The sequence below is a fragment of the Mixophyes fleayi genome, chromosome 4 (genome assembly GCF_038048845.1).
Source record: "Mixophyes fleayi isolate aMixFle1 chromosome 4, aMixFle1.hap1, whole genome shotgun sequence".
Classification (NCBI taxonomy): Eukaryota; Metazoa; Chordata; class Amphibia; order Anura; family Limnodynastidae; genus Mixophyes; species Mixophyes fleayi.
The window spans coordinates 63785669-63804457 of record NC_134405.1 but is presented as its reverse complement, the minus strand read 5'-3'; the positions used below and the strand labels follow the sequence as shown (position 1 = coordinate 63804457).

General features: G+C 38.5%; 1 protein-coding gene across 1 annotated transcript in view; it reads left to right on the top strand.

Moving 5' to 3' along the window:
• The first annotated feature begins 18623 nt into the window (after nucleotides 1-18623).
• PAX8 (paired box 8) overlaps nucleotides 18624-18789 on the top strand; it is a 32410-nt gene continuing 32244 nt past the window's right edge. The window contains exon 1 of the mRNA XM_075205184.1: nucleotides 18624-18678. The gene's annotated coding sequence lies outside the window, so the exon portion shown is untranslated. The remainder of the gene's footprint in view (nucleotides 18679-18789) is intronic.

The window sequence follows — 18789 nt, the reverse complement described above, 5'->3', positions numbered from 1 at the left end:
ATGTTTCTACTGCCTCCAGTTCTTTACTTCTCACTTGTTCACTTTCACCTTCCATCTCTATTCAGTCCTCCCCCCCTCCTCTCTCTTTCTCTTACATCTCTTTTACTCTCTATTGCTCCTCTCTTTCCTTATCTATCCTTCTTATTCTCCCTCACTCTTCTGCTCTTTTGTTTCTTCTTGGCGGATTTGCAATTTCCCTATAAAAGTGAGAATTCATTTCCAGGCTAATGCAGTGTCAGGCGGCTGTTTACTGAGCATGGATGATATATCGGGGACAGTGCATACAGAGGACTAGTTAATGATGCATTGAATTAAATCCTGACTCCTCAGCTGAGCTGTGCGCCTCCCCCTAGTTCTCAGGCTCCTTTCTCTCTCCTCTCTCACAGCCTGTGCTGCCTTCTCTCTTCCCATATCACCACTAGGGGCGCTATATGATGTCACAGATACTCTGCTCTATAGGTAATGTCCGTAAGGATCCTTCCATTGCATATGGAACAGGGATGTAAGCATTGACCAGTTGCAGCGACATGGGGTAGAGAGACAGGGCTACGTAAATTTACAAATTAAAGTCTATTGGAGGTAGCAAATTGCAGGTTCTCATATTGTCATCATGTATTTATAAAGTACCTAACATTGTAGGACATGTATTTCGATATTATTTGAAAAAAACTTACAAGATATATATATATATAATGTTGGGCAAAAACGTTCTAAATGTAGATAAACGATACCAATATTTTTAATAAATGTTCCACGACAAAGCAAAAGTGCCTATGTTGTATTGTATGAACTACTTACCATACGTAAACATTGCACCTTTGAAGTTTGATTTATTTACATAGTAGCTATCTTAAGCTGGGTACACACTACACGGTTTTCGTTCAATAATCGGCTAAATCAGCCGACATACGACCGCTCGTTCAAAATTCGGGTCAGTGTGTGCAGTGACACGATGGTCGAAAGTCTGCCCAAATGGACGATTGTCGCCTCATTTGGTTGGTCGTACCGTTTAATATTTTCGTTCCAATCTCGTTTCCGCTGTGTAGTGTGTATAAACTTCCGACCGATCCACAACATTGAGTATGACGTAACAGTCATTGCTCACAACAACATGGCTGTAAAAAGTCGCTAACGGGACGTCCGCTCTTCCCTTTATCGTCCTAAACAAGGCTAGTGTGTATGCAGTCCATGGACCGAGCGATCGGAACATCGATCGCATGTAAAATCGATCGGCATAAAAAGTTGGTGGAAAATTCTGTAGTGTGTACCCAGCTTTACCAGTGTCACATACCACGTTTGTCATAGATATTCTGCACTTGAGATTTAAACATTTGCTGCACCTAAGACTGAGATCTGCAATTTAACCCCTGTTCAGTGTTAGTTCAGGTCTGTATAGTTAGGATCTGCCATCTCTTTTTTTTCAGTTTGGTAGATAGTAAGCTGTTTGGTGCAATACCACCCTTTCTGTATAGAGAGTAGCAGTGTGCACAGAAATGTTCAGCACATTGTCCATACTAAGCCTCTATTTTTGTCTGTGGGATAAAGGGAGATAAAGTGACTTATTCACAGTCACATGGGGCTTACACTGGGATCTGGTCTCCAGCAATTCTCACAGTATAGAATCAGCCCCCGCCTGTATAAGGAAACTGGCGGAGAAGACAAAATGAGGACATGGATATAGAAGTACTTATAGGACCAAGGGTATAGAAAACAAGAAGGAGAAGAGGCAGAGAGGAAACAAAGGGGACTATTTGGTGGGGGAGAGGACAAGAAGAATTACATCATCATCATCATCAGCTATTTATATAGCGCCACTAATTCCGCAGCGCTGTACAGAGAACTCACTCACTCAGTCCCTGCTCCATTGGAGCTTACAGTCTAAATTTCCTAACATACATACACAGAGAGCCAATAAACCTACTAGTAGGTTATTGGAGTGTGGGAGGAAACCAGAACACCTGCAGGAAACCCACACAAATATGGGAAGAAAACATACACACAGATAAGGCCATGGTGCTGTGAGGCAGAAGTGCTAACCACTAAACCACTGTGCTGCCCCCAATTTTTTAGGTTCATACCAATAATCATTTGCTGATATTATTTCTTTTTGTAATATTCATCAAAACAGTTACTTGAAACATTTGATGTTTTTTACCTTCTTCAACTGTGTAAACGCACTTTAAAGCATAAACTACACCCAATGGGAAGAGCCACAGGGGTTCAGTGTCCTGATCAATGGTCAGTTCTGCTGGAGGAGACAGAAGAGCTTTGACGTCTTGCCAGTTTCTTGTGTTGAGAGCACTTAGTGCGCAGATGGGCAGTTGTCCAATCACCACTCTTGACACAAAAGCTATGAATGTGCATGAATGTCATATTGCTCCTTCAGCAGATTTGACCATTGACAGAGACAATTAACCAGGATGTGAGTATCCCACAAATGTTGGAGGCCCTGAACAACAGACACTCACAGATCTAGAAGGGTATACTCTACAAATTTATTTATAGATGGATTTTTTCTTCATCAAAAGAGGATTTGCAGGAGCAATAATGATCAGGGTTGAAATCAACCAATTTATACAGAATCTACTAACAAACATATCATAGAGATGTTTAAAACGTGCATGAATTGGAAGCTAGCACTTGGAATTCACACAACCCTGTACATGCTTAAGTCACTTATGTGGTGAAACACGCTAACAATAGTCAAACAGTAGCGTCCGAAGTATCTCATATGTTCACTGGTGAGCACTATGACCAAACATCCTTGTTTGTGTAAATGATCTATAGCTGCATTTTAGTTTAAATTAATTTGAAATGGCAAGTGCAAGCAGAACGTCAATGTGTCACACTCAAGACATGTATTATAAATCACAGTCCCCAGTCTTAGGCAAGTATCTAGGCTGCCTTGTGGCTGATCTGATGAGGAGTGGGTTGATGTCTGGGATTTGGCTACACTTCCCTAACAAAATTCCTTAAAATGCATCAATAAGGGAAATGTGAGAGTCCTGCTATCAGCTATATAAACAAACTTCATAAAAATTGTACTGATAAGACAGAACTATTGGAGTTTGTATGTTCTCTCTGTGTTTTACGGGGGTTTCCTCCGGGTGCTCCGTATTCCTTCCATAGTCCCAAAACATACTAGGTGATTACCTGGCTTCAGACAAATATGTATCTTAGCGTGTGAGTGTGGTAGGGAATTTAGACTGTAAGCTCCAACTCATGTGAACCATTCAATCTTCATAATTCAGTATTCTCTGGACAAGGTTGCGTAATAACTTGGTGCAATACAAATAAACAACAGTAATTATACTAATATTGCACCTGAGTATGTTTTATAATAATCCAATTCATTATATACTTGTTTTAAAGCGACTGTATTTAATATACTGGGGGTTTGGGCTCAATTGTCCATATTCAGATAAAGTTCCAGTGAACTATTACTTAAAATGCAATTCTTCTGTATTTGTGGTCAGCCTAATTAACTCCTATGTAGAGTTAAATTAATGATCAATGATAATGAAGTTTAGCACCATATCAAATAATTCTGTAATAATTTGATTATAGTTAATAATAATGATGACTTTAAACTTGTGACGTTCCTCTGGTATACACCGACTGACCGTGTACATTGGATTTTGCCCTGCTGTTATTAAAGAGCATGGAATTTACAAAACAAAGGCTGACGTGATTTCAGCTCGCTGACGGTAGTATAAGGCTACGTTTTTAAAATTGTTAATTTTAGAATTTTGAGATAATTCTGTAGATTGTGAAATCCCCTAATGATGGGACCTCTCTGTCTTTTGTAAGTGTGATCATTAACCCATATTTACTCCCGAATTGTACAAAGCAAGGCTGGTACTTTCTGCATAAATTGTAATAATATTAATTCTGAGGATGAGGAGCAATGTGCGGCCCGTCCTGCCCTGTACAGGAGAGACTGTGGGCACGCCACTTGTCCCCCTCTCTCCCTGTACTTACGTGGAGCCGGTTGCCTGTCTCTCTGAGTCTCCACACAAGCTGTCTCCCTCTCTTTTCTCCTCCCCTCCTCCCTCAGTTTGATTTATGACCGGTCCTGCAATTTCTGACAAACTATTTGTTGGAAAATGAGATTTTTCTGCTGTTGGATGCTTCCTCTGGGAGAGAGGGGGGCCCACCGCCGAGCCCCCCCACTGCACACACAGTGCCACGCATGAGAGGGGTCCCCCAGCAATAACCCAGCCACTTAAGATAAATGAGAGAGATTAGGAAAGCGTTTTACAGACACTTCTTACTACCTCTTGTGTGTCTGTCAGTGTGTCACTTGTGTCAGTGTGTCAACTGTGTCATGGTTTCATTTCTATGTGTGTGCTATGTTGTATGCTCGATATATATGTCTTTATTTATATGATGCATTTTCAGTACTATTCACGTCCACCTGTCCGGTGTACACAAGTCAGGTTGTATCAGTATTTATGAAAGAAATAAAATGCTCGCACATTGTGGTGACATTGTTGTATGGTTGTATATGTTTTATCTATGCGAGCAGAGTCATTTTAAGAAGCCTCTGTGTCATGCCATTGTCCCAAACCACATCACTTATATGTATTGTCAGATAATGACATTGAGGGTCCACCAGGAACTCTGGGTACAGGGATACAGCTTCTGTATCTGTACTGACAACCCAGAAGAATCCAACTCCAAACACTGGCGATAATTGCGTAGATTGTTGTCTCTGCGCAGTCAGCATCTGTTTTAGACACTAAGGGCCTGATTCATTAAGGAACTTAAATTAAGAAGTTTCTTGTTTAAATCTCCTGGACAAAACCATGTTACAATGCAAGGGGTGAAAATTAGTTTTCTGTTTTACACACAAGTTAAATACTGACTGTTTTTTTCATGTAGCACCCAAATACTTGATAGCTTATTTGTACACTGAAATTTAAAGTTGATATTTGTGTGCTACATGAAAAAAACAGTCAGTATTTAACTTATGTGCAAAACAGAATACTAATTTGTACCCCTTGTATTGTAACATGGTTTTGCCAGGAGACTGAAATAAGAAGTTTCTTGAGTTAAGATCCTTAATGAATCAGGCCCCATGTCACCAATCTGGCGAGGTTGGGTTACCTGCCTGCAACTAAACAACTGTGGGTAACAGTGATAATTATCACATCAATCCTCCATAACCTGGAGTCTTGAATACTAATTTTCACCCCTTGCATTGTAGCATGGTTTTGTCGAGGAGACTTAAATAAGAAACTTCTTCATTTAGGTTCGTTAATGAATCAGGCCCTAACTGCGCTCCTGCTGGTTGGAGAAAGGGGGTAGTTAGTTTTACAAAAAAAAAGTTTTTGAATGAAGTTAATTAATTTAATAATTGCGGAATGAGCATATAAGATACTAATGTGTTTCATGAATGGATTTGAGACTTAGGGGGAAAATAATCTAATTTTTGAGGTGTGTACAGCCATACTACAGGCTTGGGTCCAATATGTAAATCTCCTAACTCTAACACAACTCTTACTGAAGTCTATGTAGGGCGTAGCTCAGTTAGAGCGTAAGATCAAGCAATGAAAGGTGGGCCATACTATGTGCCCTGTGTGCCGGTGTGCTCTTGTCTTGATATACCCAGATTTACATTTTTCCACCCAAGACCACTTGTTTTGCGCTGCTCCCTGACACATCCTACCATGATGTAATAAATAATTCTAATTAATTTTCAAACCACTGAAATGAACAATATAGCTGTACTGGAAAATGGAACATAACAAGGACATTATGAAATGAAAACAAGTGAGGAATATATAGGCGACCATGGCCTTATCTGTGAGGAGTTTGTATGCTCTCCCCGTGTTTGCATGGGTTTCCTCCGGGTGCTCCGGTTTCCTCCCACACTCCAAAAACATACTAGTAGGTTAATTGGCTGCTATCAAAATTGACCCTAGTCTGAGTGTGTGTGTTAGGAAATTTAGACTGTAAGCTCCAACGGGGCAGGGACTGATGTGAGTGAGATCTCTGTACAGCACTGCGGAGTTAGTGGTGCTATATAAATAAATGGTGATGATGATGATTTGCAGAATAATGGGTGGCCATTGGTTGGAGACCATTCGTCACCACTGAAGAGCAGGTGCACTAATGTGCCCAGTCATCAAAAACAAAATTTAATTTTGCAGGAAAATGTATTTAAATGTTGGGTTTTATTTTGTGCGTTATGAGATTTCCAGCATCACAAACAGACCTCAAATTTGCACTACCACAGAGGTGGCAGATCTCAAAACTTTACCAATAATTTCAAGTTAATCTCTTGCTTTATGTAGTTGCCATAACCCTCATGGGCATGAAAATGTGCACATAAAACCGTTTGTATGCTCTCCCTGTGTTTGCATGGGTTTCCTCCGGGTGCTCCGGTTTCCTCCCACACTCCAAAAACATACTAGTAGGTTAATTGGCTGCTATCAAAATTGACCCTAGTCTGAGTGTGTGTGTTAGGAAATTTAGACTGTAAGCTCCAATGGGGCAGGGACTGATGTGAATGAGTTCTCTGTACAGCACTGCGGAATCAGTGACACTATATAAATAAATGGTGATGATGATGATCATAGTCATAGCTACATTGCCCACATAATGTGCATCCATCATCTCTTTAATTTATTTTTATAAATTATTTCAGGTGCTCTACAGCTATGCTATTTAATCACACGTACGCCATGGAACGCTTTGATGACATACTCTAGTGGTCCTTCCCTCCAACAATCTGTCCAAATGTGAGTAGCCCCTTTACTGTATAGAAAGTAAGTTTCTCCTGGGAGGGGCTCCACTTGTCACTGGTATTCCTAGTCTCTTCCCCAGGGCAGTCACTTCCCCTATGGACAGTCGGCTTGTTTCCCATTGGCTCCAGGCCTCCAGCATGTTTTGCGGCAGGGGACCAGTATGAGCTCTATTCTTCCGCCCCACCTCTGCTGATAGTCACAGATCTCCTCCTGAGCGGAGGGCTGTGTGACTATGAAGCACCCAGTGAGCTTCTCAGGGGAAGGAAGGAGGACACATGCACGGACATCGATCTCTGCCCGTGAAAGAATCCCAGCTCCTGCTTATATCTGGTCAAGTACAAGAATTCCAAATATTGATTAGGCAGAGAAGACGACAAGAACATGTTTCCAACAGACGCCACACCGATCCCATTAGGTGAATAAAGGCCACTTATGGCCGCAAAATAGCAGACATCCAGCAACCATCTTCCCTTGAGGTGTGGGATGGGGATCAGGGGTCTATTTAATAAAAGGAGAAAGCGCTAAATCTGACTTCTCACTATTTAACAAAGCCCTCTGCTCGGTGAAGACAATTGGAAGGTATCTCAAGCGACAGTCTTCACCTGGTACCTCCAGAGAAGCTTCCAAATGCAATGCATGGAGATGCCTACTTAACAAGGACAGCAGCTTTGAACATCTCAGGATGGCAATAGCAGAGGCTCCCCACTGGAACAATTGCTTTATTATTTAAATTAGCAAAACTAATTATTTTATTTTTTTTCAATTTTTTCACTTTTTGTTTACTTTATTATTTTAATTTTGGCGAAAGTGGAATTGGATTCCCATCCAGGCTTCTAGTTTCACTGTGCATGTATGAACCAACAATGCTTGGTGCACCGACTGGCAAAGCATTATTAGTCCTGTCACCGCTGCCAGTCAGTATCGCCGGGAACTGAGTATCGCTCAGCTGCCCGACGGAATTTTATTGTTAATTTGGGTGATAGAAAATGTGGCAGCAGGCGAATAGGAGTTACATGTTCCAGCAGTTACACTCAGAGTGGTGCTTCTCCAATCTTGCCCCCTTCTTATGTTCTGTTACTTCTTATAAAGGTATTAAAAGAGGAAAGAGTTACACAAGGTTCCGCCCGCAGTCTTGCAGCACTGGGTGTCCTGCTCACAAATCCGGGCCTGTGTATAGACAATACAGCAGTTATTACACCTATCTCCTTTTGTACAAGCACTACCGCTAACCGTATCGCCAAGCACTCTGCAGACGTGTCCGGTTAGTGGTCGCCCTTTGAACTCAGAACTCTGTGTCTGTAGCTATATCCCTTGGTAGTGCGGAGCATTTTTAGGGTTTGACATGACATTAAAAAAAGCATGTACCAATAATAAGATAAATAGAGGTAGAAACATGGAAACATGGATGTCTGTCATATGACCCCAGATTGAATAATCTGCCGGTGTTGAAAATCCTGTTACATTTCTAAATACAATGTGACTCTGTGACACAATGTGACAATTTGATAAAGGATTAAACAATGCAAAGTGTGACAGTCACATTGATTCGGTAATATATCTTTGGTGTGGCTAATATTAATCATTGGTTTAAAATAGAACTGACAGACATGCAAAGAGGCGTTACTATACTGTAAGTCTGCGGGAACAATGGTGGACAGCATGTTGGTAAATGAAATCCAGGGCTGTAAAACATTAACCCTGAAGTCACTATTAGTGGTCTAATAGTCCCATTGTCCCATAGACTGTAAGCTTGCGAGCAGGGTTCTCTTACCTCTCTGTCTGTATGTATTACACAGTATTGTTTTATCAATGTTTGTTCCCAATTGTAAAGCGCTACGGAATTTGCTGGCGCTATATAAATAAATGATGATGATGATGATGATGATAATAGTCATAACACAGAATTGCTGTTTCTTGTGAATACTGAATGGCTGGAGCCCAAATATGTGTCTACAGGAGAATGAGACTAATGATGAATCAAAAATATTAACAGAACAAGAAATGCGCTAAACGTTAATAATACAAAAAGGTAAAATACAAAACTGTGTCTAGGGTTTAACTGTGACAGATTGTAATAAGACTAAATCAAGTCGTTTTTCTTTGATCTAAGCCAAAATAAAAGATACCCCTTGGCTTGGCTGCACAGGGATAATTGCTTCCAATTCCAGTGTGATTTAAAGGGAATTTCAATTTTCTGATTTCTTTAATTCATTCATGTTTACATGCTGCTTCTTTCCAGCCATGTGTTTATATCATCAGGCAGAGTTCTTGTTTTTGTTGCTTCAGATACAACACAAATGCTGCTGTCTGGATACAACTGTATGCTATGGAAAGAGCATGGCAGATCTGTCTTGTATCCTTTGGCACCTGGAATAAACATCCGTGCCTAGTGATATATAGACATGGCTGAAACACACAGAGAGAAGAAAAACAACAAAAACAATACATTATGTGAAGATGTAAGAGAGGATGTACAAGCCAATAAGTCAACCCATATTTGCATTTTCTTTGTTTTATTATTGGGTTGTGTGAACTAAGCTAACCAGCATGTGCTAAGGTGAGTGTTGCTCATATTTGTCAGTGTGCACTCAGCTGCTTCCTGTCTGTCAATAGTTTATTTCAGTTTCATAAGTAATATGATCACCAAGTCCATCTCCTTTCCATACCAACTTTCTGATGCTCCAGAAGGTGGAAGCACCATTGACACTTAAATAGGGGAGAAGAACTCTGCGACTTAAATTTGGCAATTGTATATCAACAGTCCAGGTAGACTTTAAAGGGCCATTAACTTAGTGAGGTCTATTTATCAGTAGAGCCTGGATCTCTGGAAAAAGATAATGCAACAATAAAAAATTCATCCAATGCTGCAATTTCACAAAAAAATATTACAGAGGCAGCAGAACGATAATCAGGTGCCCCATCCATACAGCCTAGAGGGGTTAACGTGCCTGTTTGTCGGACCAGTTTCTGTAGATCGCTGTGCACATGTGTGAGCTGGATTGCTGGCAAGTACATGAGTATGAAACAAAACTAGAATAGTATAAAACTATGTCTAACATATATACTCTCTGTTCTAGGAACTATTAAGCAAAGAATATTTTTGAGGTTTGTGTCCCTTTAAAATATGACCCTGTATACTCAGCTTTAATAGAAATCTATCCATCACCTTCTTTAGTTATAGGCTGTGCAAAAACAACCCCTTCCATAAACAGTTTCCAAATGTATCTGCTTTTACTGTAAAGAACCATCTGCACAGTTGTAGATTCAATAATAGGGGGTTATGTGTACACCAGATAAACATGATGAGACACGTCAGAGACTTGCTTTGACTTGTTTTGACTTAAATCATATTACTTTTCTCTGAAATCTATGCCTACTATAGTATAAATATCCGTAGATGGATGCCAAGTGTTACCTACCAGTGTCCAAGTATTACTAATATTATCACACTTTATTCATATAGCATATAGAAATTACGTAAAAATCAATAGAGCGTGATTACTTATTCACGTTAGTTCTTGTCCCATTGGAGCTCACAATCTAATGTCCCTACCCCAGCACACAGGCGTGCACATACTAGGGCCAATTTAGACACAAGACAATTAACCTAGGAGGATGATACAAGTCTATAGCATATACTGACATCATTATCATCATCATCATTTATTTATATAGCGCCACTAATTCCGCAACGCTGTACTCTCTGTACTCTGTACTCATTCACATCAGTCCCTGCCCCATTGGAGCTTACAGTCTAAATTCCCTAATATAGACACACACTCACACACAGACACACAGACACAGACAGAGAACAAGACAGACAGAGAGGGAGAGACTAGGGTCAATTTTGATAGCAGCCAATTAACCTACTAGTATGTTTTTGGTGTGTGGGAGGAAACCGGAGCACCTGGAGGAAACCCATGCAAACTCCACACAGATAAGGCCATGGTTGGGAATCAACCTCATAACCCCAGTGCTGTGAGGTAGAAGTGCTAACCACTAGGCCACTGTCATTATCATTATTTGTGGGAACTATGAAGACATCAAATGCAAGTAAATATCTGGGAAGGTGAACACTTTATTTTGGCCAGGATTGGGCTGGAAGCATCATACATAGAATGAGATTACATTCTGAGCAAATCTATTTGTGATTAGTGATTACGCCATGAATCCATCACCTGTTCTGTAAAACAATGTACCTCCCTATTTTACCAAACAAATAAAAAATTGTTATTTCCATATACTGTATGAATACATGTTATTGAATATTTATGTCACAAAATCTCTCCACCTAAACTATACACATGAAGATCTTGAAGTTTTTGTTGAACATATTATTTATAAAGTAACAAAATCAAGTATGTAATAATCTCTTGCTAGAGCACTACAGGATATATCGGCAATCTGTAATGTGAAATAATTATACGAAATCATCACAGTCTAATTTAATAATATATGGAGCTAATTATCGATCATTTTCTTAACTCCACCTCCATTCAGTGTTTTGTCTGTTTCAGTGCCTAGGGCTGCGGACCCACAACTATGTAGGGCCAGACAGGCAATATGTCTGCTCAGGCCAGAAGGGCTGCAGTATCTGGTCGGTCTGGGCTCCCAGTCTAGTTATTATAACTGACTCCTCAGCCTCCGTAGTCTACACCCATGACTGTACTGACTGTACTGGCTGATGATTCCAATAGATAGACACAGGCATTCAAAGATTGCTGGAGTCTGCCTTGGTATTGTGGGTGGATTAGTGCTTACTCATATCTCAAGATCGTTTCCCTCTTTATATCCATGCCAGCCCTTTGTCTGCCCAAGACTTCTGAGACATTTGCGGGCCCCGTTTTGGTATGTTACAACTTTACTTGCTCCATATTACGAACAGAGTACTGACTAGACCATACCAATGTCACAGCTTTTAAGAAGGGTCATGCTCAAGATGATCACCAAATTTATGTCCTATTTATCTTCCACCAATTTATTAAATTTTTGGTCTAGAGAGGTGATTGCAGATATCTGTAATTCTCCTTGAACTTGGCCAACGTAACATGATAACATTATAGCCAACACAATAATAGGGTCATTGGAAGTGATGATGACGCAACAATACATACTGTGTCCAGCTCAGGGTACAGGCAATATGTAAAAGACACTTATACATGAAATGTCCACCGGACAGGACTGTAGTACGACGACTCTATATACTCAGAAACATTAACAAACACAGTTCAGGAAATCTGTTACTCTGCAGTGGTTCCTACAGTCAGAAGGAAAAAGTGCTGAGAAAAGCATTCAGGTTCCAGTACAGAACAGAGTCAGTATTGTTGTTTCGCTACCTCTACATACAGAACACGGAATGATGCTGAGAACTGCATTATGTACGCAGAGCAAGAGAAGTGGTACTGTGCAGTTTACCATAGATCCAGAGAATTCCAAGTATCCAGTTAAAGGGAAGTGGTGCTGTGCAGTTTTCAATGCAAACAGACCAATAAAACATACTGAGGATGACTCCCACATTCCAAGAACAATAGTATTACCCTGTACTTGGTCAGTAATATAAATAAAGATACTGAGCATGACTATACTTTGTACAATCTGATTTTAAATTGTGTCTTCATCTTCAGCTATTTGTACAATACGTAAAATTATTTTGTTTTTCTGCACAGTTTGTATATCTTACATTGTTACTGTTAAAATGTGATGTACAATTATTATTATTAATATTATCCTTTATTTTTAAGGTGCCACAAGATTTCCACAGTACAAAAAATACAAAAAGTATTTTAAATAAAAGGGGCTTAAAGGAACATTTTTAAAGCCCCTCATTGGAAATAAGGGACAATTGGCAGCTATGATGAACCGTGATGTGTATTGGGGAGGTCAGTATAACCTCTCTTCTCATACCAGGGAATATTTGGGGAAATTTGGCCCTCTGCCCTCAGTTCCCATCTCCCCTTGTACTGTGCCACTGATGTTTATTTACAAACACCCTGCCTTTTGTTTATGCAAAATGTAAGGGGGTGGGGGGTATAATTTGAAGCCCCTTTCTTATCAGTGCCTCGGATCTGGAAGATAAGGAATGGTTAGAGGGGTTTATGGGACATGACAAAGGAATAAAGGTCACTTTTGTCACTTCCTCTGATAAGGGAAAGCTTTGAACAGAGTAGAGCAGATCTAGATATTTCAGCATCAATCTAGGTCCTGACCATTTTATTAGGTGTTTCACACTACAAGAAATGACCAGAGTTCTAGAATCAGAGGTCAGAGTGTGATGTACTTAGCTCATAATCTATTATAGAAGATAAGATTAGACTATGCTTCTGGATGGTGCACAGCATCACTCCTTTGTAGATGCTTTCTGTAAGTATTTAAAGACAAATTAAAAGTTAACAAAACAGTGTGTGTTTGGAGAGCATGGATCATGTGTGGCTGCCATACATACATTTTCTATAATAGTGCTATGACTAATACATAATGCATTGTGAAAATACACCTATGATGTGAATGGGAGTCATTTTTGGAAGAGCACGACATATGCAACAGTCATATGGTTCTTCGGAGCAAGGTCTACGCACCCAATGTGCACAATCACTGGGGCTTTGAAGATGAAGTCAAGTTTTGCAAGACTGAAAACATCACCACTAAGCACAGACTACATATATGATTTGCCCTCACATAAACTTTTCATTTTTTTCCCAAATATCAACCTAATTGTAACCCTACTTAACCCTAATGGACTATTGTCCCTTCTTACTGGTCTTCCCCTAACCAGACTTTTGCCTCTGCAGTTTATTCTGAATGCTGCAACTGATTTTACTCACAGAATGTCCTTGTACTGCTTCTCTATCATTTCTTACATTGGTCGCCTCTATTTCCCCCAATGCAATATAAAATATTTTTACTGGCATATAAAGCCATTAATACACTACCCCAATATACTGTACATCTCTTCACTTGTCTCAAAATATCTCCCAACTCGACCCCTCTGCTCTGCAGATAACTTGCTCCCACTCCTGGTTAGAGGAATTTTTTCGGACTGCACCCGCTCTGTGGAATTTACTCCTTCGTGCAACAAGGCTTACCGTTAGCCTCCAACACTTCAAGTGGTCCCTGTAACCTCACCTCTCAAGGCAAAATTACCAAGTTCCCAAACCTTCTTAATCTCTTTAGGCTATTCTAGTATAACCATCGCTCTATACAGTTCACACAAAATCTAAATTTATTCTCTTTCCACACTCAAACAGATCTGTGACCCCCAAACCCACATTGCTGTATGACTGGATCATACAGCCCACTAAGCGCTTTTTCCCATTACAATCAGGCTGGCCCAATATGCAATCTGTGGCATTTAATCTCCTGTATCAAACACCTATTTTCCTACAGACTGTAAACTTGCGAGCTGGGCCCTCTTACCTTTAATCTGTTTGTTAATACCTAGTCTTGTTTATTACTGTGTTTGTTCCCAATTGTAAAAGTTGTAGAGTGTGCTGGTGCTATGTAACTAAATGCTAATAGTAGTAGTAGTCATAATAATAATAATAATAATAATTAAAATTAATAATAATGTCTGTATAACTCCAGAAAGTAAGACTCTGTTCAAGTGACAAATATTTAAATGTCTTCTTTTGTTTATTCTTTCTTTTTTAAATATTTTGTTTTATGTGGTTTTATGTGCACATTTTCATGCCCATGAGGGTTATGGCAACTACATAAAGCAAGAGATTAACTTGAAATTATTGGTAAAGTTTTGAGATCTGCCACCTCTGTGGTAGTGCAAATTTGAGGTCTGTTTGTGATGCTGGAAATCTCATAACGCACAAAATAAAACCCAACATTTAAATACATTTTCCTGCAAAATTAAATTTTGTTTTTGATGACTGGGCACATTAGTGCACCTGCTCTTCAGTGGTGACGAACGGTCTCCAACCAATGGCCACCCATTATTCTGCAAATCATCATCATCACCATTTATTTATATAGCGCCACTAACTCCGCAGCGCTGTACAGAGATCTCACTCACATCAGTCCCTGCCCCATTGGAGCTTACAGTCTAAATTCCCTAACATACACACACAGACTAGGGTCAATTTTGTTAGCAGCCAATTAGCTCTGTTTTTGGAGCGTGGGAGGAAACCGAAGCACCCGGAGGAAACCCACGCAAACCCACGCAAACACAGGGAGAACATACAAACTCCTTGGAATTAAACTCACAACCACAGTGCTGTAAGGCAGAAGTGCTAACCACTAAGCCACCGTGCTGCCATAAAAATGTGTTTGCTTTGCAGTTAAATGGCATTTTGTACAAATCCAAATACACTCAAACATAGATACATTTAATGATGACACAACGGTACTTGCCGGACTTATATGCTGGGCCGCCAGTCAGTAAATAACCCCTAATGTTCAAATACAGGTGAAAAGTGACAATCAATAATATTCTGAGCAAAAAGGGGGGTGGATTTGAGGGAATTATTATAATCAGATTTTATATATTTAAGGAATAAATCAATTCAATGATTAATACTAGAAAATTAAAAAGTAATAAACAAAATAAATCAATGTCTAAATGGAGACTAATGTGTTTCACCAGCTAAAACAATTATGATTCCAAATATTTCTAATATGTAAGTGTTGATTTGAATAATTATTTGAGTGCAAGCTCCGTGGCTCAGGATCCTGCTGAGAAAGTAGTGATTGTAGCAGTACAATATGAAGCAATGAAGGGACACAACCTCTGCCCCTGAACTCATTAAACTTCTCAAACAAGGGTTATAAAGTGTGTTTTCTTTTCATTAATTGATAGATTCTGTCTTCCCGTGCTCAGGGTCATAAAGCTGACAGAACAGAGCCATTCTCAGACCATTCCCACTGTTTATACCTTTATGTGACAAGGGAACGGTACACCCACAAATGTAGGGGTCAAATAACTGTTCTATATATACATATAGAGAATACAGATCTATATTAACCTACGCCAATATACGTATAATCTCCCATAAGTAACATCTGTATAAATGGTGACTTGTTATGTCATTGTTTATAATTGGTGAGTTCTGATGTCATCACTTTGTGTCTGTTGTGTATTATAAGGAATAACGCACCTCTGCTGGAAAATGATTACAATTATTTGATGTCGCATCAGAATTTTGTGATAAAAAAGCACTTGGCCTGTGGCCTCTTAACTATATGCTCAAGGACCTCCTCTTTGGCTTATCTCCTTATCATTTATAGCAGGAGATAACATTATTCTTTATATGATACTCAAGTGACATTAATATCTCTGTAAATGTCTGTAAATTATATACCTATAAATATAGCCTAGTGTTGTCATAATTATAAGGAATGTTAGGATATTCAATGTCATCTCTGAGTCATAAAATTTCCAATAGATCAGGCTTTAAAAATTAGGCTTTTCAGCTCTTCTGGAACTACAAGTATCAGCATGCCCTGGAAGACAAAAGGAGTTGCCTGGGTTAAACAGTAAACCAGACATTACTAACTTGTTCTGTTAGATCGATGTGTTTGCATATCGGTTCTATAATTTAGACTGTAAGCTCCAATGGGGCAGGGACTGATGTAAGTGAGTTCTCTGTACAGCGCTGCAGAATTAGTGACGCTATATAAATAGATGATGATGAAGATGATGATGAGTGAGTGTGGTATGAATATTATATAATGTTCCATAATATGTATCAAAATAAACATCTTATGGTGTGTGAATATTATGTAGATTAATGACAGCTATTGAAGGGGTCATGTGTGCTACATGATAGGCCATAAGACCAGCAGTACATACAACAAGGTCTAATGCAATGACATCCAAACAGCATTTTGGGTCACGGTTACTCAGGTGGTATAATGGTGCTAACATGAGACAGACAGTAGCTATCCATGTTGCAGATTGTTTCTGTAAAACCAATAGTGAATGGGCTAGTGCCGTTAGTCATTTTGAAATGATGATATAAATTGTCACAAGACGTTATGAATAGAAGAGTGAAGCTGTAATCTTAACACAACTTACATTTTTTTTTTTTTCAGTTGAGCTAACGTGGAATTATCCTACACTACACAAAACACTTATTATAAAGAGAATCAAAGCTTCCCCTACTTGTCTGTACCCTTCATGCAAGTGTCCCATGTAGGTGTATTATACCTGTGAATTATTATAGTGGAAATCTCACCATAATGGTTACTGGCAAAGAGCAATTCTGGGACTGCTACCAGCATAGTGGCACAGGGTAGATCGGTGCGTGGATGTCACTGTCGCTTAGGCCAGAAATAGCACGGACAGAGTTACAGAACAGGTCGGAGTTGAGTGACTTAAACCCCATTTCATACAATTATAATGAAAGTAAATGCATAAGCTGCCATGTGATCATAACCAATTATCTTTCATGATAATAATCTATATCAGATCTATCTATCTAACTATCTCATATCTATCTATCTATCTATCTATCTATCTATCTATCTATCTATCTAACTATCTCATATCTATCTATCTATCTATCTATCTATCTATATATCTATCTATCTCTTTCTATTTATCTATCTATATCCTATCTATCTATCTATCTATCTATCTATCTATCTATCTAACTATCTCATATCTATCTATCTATCTATCTATCTATCTATCTCTATTTATCTATCTATCTATCTGTCTATCTATCTAACTATCTCATATCTATCTATCTATCTATCTATCTATCTATCTATCTATCTATCTATCTATGTACTATCTATCTATCTATCTATCTATCTATCTATCTATTTCTTATCTATCTATCTATCTATTATCTATCTATCTATCTCTTTCTATTTATCTATATATCTATTTCCTATCTATCTATCTATCTATCTATCTACCTCTCTGTCTATCTCATATCTATCTATCTATCTATCTACTTAATATCTATTTTATATATATATATATATATATATATATATATATATATATAAATATATATATATATATATATATATATATATATATATATATATATATAGCATATCTGTCTGTCTGTCTATCTCATTTTTATCTATATATCTATTCATCTCATATCTATTAGGCTAACTAGCTATCTCATATCTATCTCCATCATTTCTATCTATCTAACTTATATATATCTACCTACCATATCTATCGACCTATCTGTCTATCTCATATCTATCTATCTATCTAATATCTGTTTAATATATATATATATATATATATATATATATATATATATATATATACATATCTCATATCTATCTATAGCATATCTATCTGACTGTCTTTCTGTCTATCTCAAATATATCTATATATATATATCTATTAATCTCATATCTATAAGGCTAACTAGCTATCTCATATCTATCTATCTATGACATATATATCTATCTAACATATATATATATATATATATATATATATATATATATATATATATACCATATCTATCTACTTATCTGTCTATCTCACATCTATCTATCTATATATCTATCTATCTAATATCTATTTAATATATATATATATATATCATATCTATCTATAGCATATATATCTGTCTGTCTTTCTGTCTATCTCAAATCTATCTATATATCTATTAATCTCATATCTATAAGGCTAACTAGTTATCTCATTTCTATCTATCTATCTATCTATCTATCTATCTATCTATCTATCACACTCATCATATAGTATGCGCAGGCTCAATCAGATTCTTGTGCTGTGATCTCCTGGAATCATTTGAAATCACCCATCCATGTGCAGATCCCACCTCCCAGTCGCCTTGGAGCACCTGCAGCCAATCCCTGCACTGTGTAAGGTGCTAGGCAGCCCTGAGACCCCCTCCATGGGATAAATCCTCCGCCCCAGACCCTATCCTTGGAGGACAAACTTCCTGCAAAGTGTGAGGGTGAGAGGTCCTCTAGACACAAGGTACGGCTGGGAACATCGTCTGTGCAACTCTGTCTGCATATCTATCTATCTATCTATCTATCTATCTATCTATCTATCTATCTATCTATCTATCTTTCTGTCTCTCTCTAT